This window comes from Haliotis asinina, chromosome 10 (assembly GCF_037392515.1).
Source record: "Haliotis asinina isolate JCU_RB_2024 chromosome 10, JCU_Hal_asi_v2, whole genome shotgun sequence".
In the NCBI taxonomy this organism is placed as follows: Eukaryota; Metazoa; Mollusca; class Gastropoda; order Lepetellida; family Haliotidae; genus Haliotis; species Haliotis asinina.
In genome coordinates this window covers 41,571,835-41,577,281 of record NC_090289.1, presented here as the reverse complement: position 1 = coordinate 41,577,281, position 5,447 = coordinate 41,571,835, and positions in this window count along the sequence as shown.

Here is a 5,447-nt window from a genome sequence, read left to right as displayed (position 1 = left end):
TGTTGACTCTGTTGTTTGTCAGGTTGTCCTTACATGATGGGGCAGAGGTTAGCATTGTGGCTGAAAACACTGGTTCAATTCCCCACAATGCATAAAGCATAATGCATGCATAATTTCTGGTGTTCCCAGCCATATTGCTTGAATATTGCTAAAAGCAGCATAAAACCAAACTCAATCACTCCTTAAATGGAGTATCGTATGACCCCAGAGGTGATGGTGGTCCTAGTCCAGAACGGTCACTGTATCGTGGCCCTTGGAAGCTCTACATTCAGTCTAACTTAAATGTGTTAGCTCATGTAGAAGCCATGGGTTTGATTTGCCCACTTGGGTACAATCCAAGCCCATTTCGGGTGTTCACCTGTCGTAATATTGCAAGAAAACTGCTATAAGTGATATAAAACTCTCAGCCTCTGGCCAAAACATTACTATTCAGGGGCTTATGACACCAAGTCATTCGCCGCACATGAGACATGGACAGTGAGATAGTCCAGTGGTTAAGGCTTTCGCTCATCACATGGAAGACACGGGTTCAATTCCCCCAAATGACACCCATCTCTGGTGTCCCCTGCTGCGATATTGCTGGAATATTACTCAGACCATACTTAACTGTAATCAAGGTACAAGGCATCTTGGTACTTAATCACCAGTCAGTTACTTTTGAGTCTGGAAATAGTCGCTTCTCGAAGTTTATAACCACAACGACATTACCAATAAAGTATTAGGTTATTGTAAACATTCATGGTATTTATACACCACCAAGAATTCCATCAAAGTAGAAAAAAAGATATCATGATCTGAAAGTACATGTATGTTCAGAAATATGCTCATGCAACCAAAAAAAAAAAAAAATCATGATCTAAAAGTACATGTATGTTCAGAAATATGCACATGCAACCAGTTCCTGGTGATATAATTCCATATCTACATATAGTAATTTTATTATTAAAATTATCATATATTATTTTTAATGCAAATCTCATGATGCATAAGCATGCACAGGAAAAGTGGTGATCGTTTGCTCAGTTGAAATTTACACCTGGGAGATGGACGTGTTCCGTAATTGACCTGTAACAGATCCATTTCACATACATGCATTGTATTTCTTTTGAGAATCAGTGTGAAACACTAGGTTCAGTCAACATGTGCTCATACATATTTCTGTACTTCCCTTGGTATCATTTATCAAAATGAAAAGGATCTGGTATTCAGAATAAACACCAAGTATTGTAACCTAAGGAAGTTTCAGGTTTGTGTCAATATTGTGCTGGTCCTTGTTAAGTATCTGAATTGGTGAAAGTCAAAGTAATTTCACAATTTTCAGCAGTTATATAAGATCTGAAAAACAGGCCATCACCAAGAACTTCAACATGGTAAAAAATCAGTTGTCCTTTCATGTCATTATGCATATATAGTTCAACATTAACTTCTTTAAGTGGCATTTTAGAAGTTGATTTGATGAGGCACTGGCAAACTGTCGCACAAATTGGTTGCACAGCATTGAGAAAATGACCAGTCTTCTTTGCTGCGCAACCTCATTTGCACTGCAGTTTGCCTGTGGATGAGGATGAAGACTTTTGTGGATGGACAACTTATCTAATAATAATAATAATAATAAGGGTATTTATAAAGCGCTAGTTCCACATCACTGAGGGACATGCTCAAAGCGCGTATGACATCTATGCATAAGCACAGGGCGGACAACAGTGGATACAGTTAGTGGTAGCGTTGGAAGAGGTATGTTTTTAGTCCAGATTTAAACAAAGATAGCGTAGGTGCACTCTTGAGGTTAAATGGGAGAGAGTTCCATAATGAGGCAGCTGCATGTGAGAAGGATCGAGCCCCAATAGATTTCAGTTTATATACTGGTACAGTCAAGAGCAGTTGGTCAGCTGATCGGAGATTTCTAGAGGGCTTGTAGTGGGCAAACATGTCCTGAAGATAGACAGGGGCAGTGTTTTGAAAAGACTTGTTAGGATCTTAAAGTCAATCCTTTCACGGATCCTGAGCCAGTGCAGTGACTTTAGAGCTGGGGAGATGTGAGAATGGAGCTTAGTCCTGGTTATTATACGGGCAGCCCTGTTCTGTATCCTCTGCAGTCTGTTCAGCTGATCTCCTGATATTCCCACCAGTAAGCTGTTACAGTAATCCAGACGAGAAAGTATGAGAGATCTAGCCAGAGTGGCTGTGGTTTCAGCTGTAAGAAGATGACGGATTGATCCTATGTTTCTCAAATGAAAGTGACATACTTTGCAGAGATGGTCCACTTGCTTATCCATAGTAAGAGAAGATTCAATAAAAACACCAAGATTTTTTACATGAGGCGAGAAAGGTATGAGAGACTGTCCAATTTGCAGGTGGGTTAGCCGGGATTTTTGCTGTCTAGAAGGTGGAGCGATGATGATAGCCTCTGTCTTTTCGTCATTTAATTTAAGCATGTTGGTTGACATCCAGGATTTGACATTGTTGAGACAACTTTCCATGTTATGCAAAGATTCCATCTGACTTGCTAAGGTGGGTCTGAAACTGTCTACCAGCTGCGAGTCATCGGCATAGAAATGATGAGCTACATGCTTCTCTGATATCAAGTGTCCCAAAGGTCTTGTGTACATGGTGAAAAGGATCGGACCGAGCACGGACCCTTGAGGGACACCACAGACCAGAACTTCACTGCGGGACATAGCTTTATTTATTTGGACAAACTGTTTCCTATCTGTAAGGTATGATGAACACCACTCCAGGACAGTGCCGTTCAAGCCATAGTCATGTTCCAAACGACTCAGCAGCATTGCGTGGTCGATGGTGTCGAAAGTGGCTGACAAGTCTAACAGGACTAACATGGCGATGTCTCCAGAATCAACAGACATTTTTGCATTTTTCTTGCACCATTGCAAGAAAGAAGTTGTGTATACATAAAAGTCTTCATCCTATAGTTCTTCAACCTGTTACAAAAGCCATGAACAAATGTTAATGAAAACAATGCAGGCTATTTTGAATACAAACCCAGCATTACACATGAATGGTAATCTGTGTATTGCACAGAAAATAATGCTGCCTTGTGAGAGCTGGCTGTTCAGACAAACTCAAAATCATGCCTTCATCATGATGATAGTATCATAGTGACAGCTTATTCAAGAACTTGCAAGAGCTGACCTATCACAAATTGAGCAAATATGCCAGGCACTGATTCTGGTACACAACACACTCCCTGATCAGAAGAAATATCCCTTAAACAGATTGAGTCTCTATATCCTGGTTCAAACTACACAAGGTCCTTTAATCTGGACCAAGACATTCCCAGAAATAAATGTTGTTTGTAGATGCATAAAGAGCCTAAATGCATCTGGAGCCTATGCCATTGCATAAACTTGCTTCAAGATCAATCTAAGCTTCAGATGGATTCATTGTTTATTCATGCAGAAGGATCTAGTACGCAGATTGAACAATATTTTGGAAGGGACTAGGAAACCTTGGGTCTGGAAGAGTAGCCTCCCTTTACTTGAAATCATTGTGAACATGTCCAAACATGCATTAAAAGACTTCAGCTTGACTGAGTTGCTTTTAATCTGAGAGGAACCAGCTGACATGAGGAAATTAAATGTGGCTTTGTCATAAGTTGGAACTCTTTCCATCCAGACTAGTCCAGGCACATCGCTTAGAAATTTTCAATCCAGGTATATTTATCCTGCAAAAAAAAGGTTACATGCAAATTAGCATGACCTGTCATCCTTAAGTTACGATTTATAAGGCAACATTGCAGGGACTGTTTACTAATCATGTTTTCCAGTCCTACGGATTTGGAACCCATGAACAATTTTTTGAGTTACTCTTATGAGTAATATTACAAGAAAGGGAAGTTGACTCTGTTGTGCATTTAAGTGTTCGTGTATGTCTGAGGTGACTTGGAGACTTGCTGTCATATTGTGTAATGCCACTATATTCCATGTGTGGGGTCTGTATACCCATGAAGGTGTTGGACAGAATATTGTCCTTCAGTAACCCATGTCTGTCATAAGAGGAGTGATGGGTGGATTGGCATGCTGACTTGGCTGACACGTCATCAGTTGCACAGATTGATGCTCATGCTGTTGATCACTGGACTGGTTCAGATTTGACTGTTTACAGACCTCCACCATATAGCTGGGATATTGGTGAGAGCAGGGTAAAACTTAACTCACTCAGTTGTCTGTTGATATTCAAGTCTGAACAACTGGGTGACAATTACCTGCATAAAATCCGCAAGCAGAGCCACATCACAAGCTATGGTTGTTGAGATAAATTTTAACTTGGATTTTTACAGGTTACACCCCCACTGATATAATTTTATAAAAACCTGAAAGTCCTGCAACATAACTGTAATCCTAGACAGAATGTAATTCATTGCACACATTGCATTATTTTTCATAAGACAAATCCCTCTTGCTCACACCAATTTGAAAACATTAATCATCTTATTCCCCTGTAACAAACTGTCTCACTTCATGGGGGGTGTTCCTGTCAGTATAATAAGTTAAATTTAAGCTCTCAAAACAGTACCTTGAAATTGGGAAGAACTTTAGAGTTTGTATCAGGTAATTTTATATTGGAGGTCACCCAGTAACTGAAATTTAAAAAATTTGTCGTTTTGCGTGTACATGGTCAAGAAAAAATGGCAGTTGAAATGCATCAATGTCCAGCTTGTCTTGGAAACAAAGATGAAAGTCTAAATATTCGTAAATTACCAGTGACACACGCTTAAATCCTAGTCTATAGGTGGGCAAAGTTTCATGAAAATAAGTATTTGACAAAACACCACTACAAATGGAATGTAAGAGAAACAAAAGGACCCCATATGGATGCGAGAAAAGTGTAAGTGAGTGAGTTTAGTTTTACGTCGCACTTAGCAATATTCCAGCTATATGGTGACGGTCTGTAAATAATCGAGTCTGGACCAGACAATCCAGTGATCAACAACATGAGTATCGAACTGTGCAATGGGGAACCGATGACGTGTCAACCAAGTCAGCTAGTCTGACCATCCGATCCTGTTAGTCGCCTCTTACGACAAGCATAGTCACCTTTTATGGCAAGCATGGGTTGCTGAAGGCCTATTCTACCCCGGGAACTTCACAGGTCGAGAAAAGTGTAAACATTGCAATGTAAATAAAGGGTCAAGCACAGGCAAACTGTAGCACAAATGGGGTTGCGCAGCTAAGAGAATATGACAAGTCTTCTTACCTGTGAGAGATGCTGCAGCAACAAAATGAACAAGTCCCATGATGCACCGCTGAGCGTCAATTCTAGACAAGCAGTTTGAACAGTTTGGGATGTTTGAAAGTTCTGTTCAATGGTGCGAGTGTTTCAGAGATACTAACAGACCATGATAGCCCACTCTAGTCCAAGGGACAAGGTGGGCGAGAAGTTTAAGGCATGCACGTTAGTAAGTAAAAGGTGCCTTGACTTATCACCAC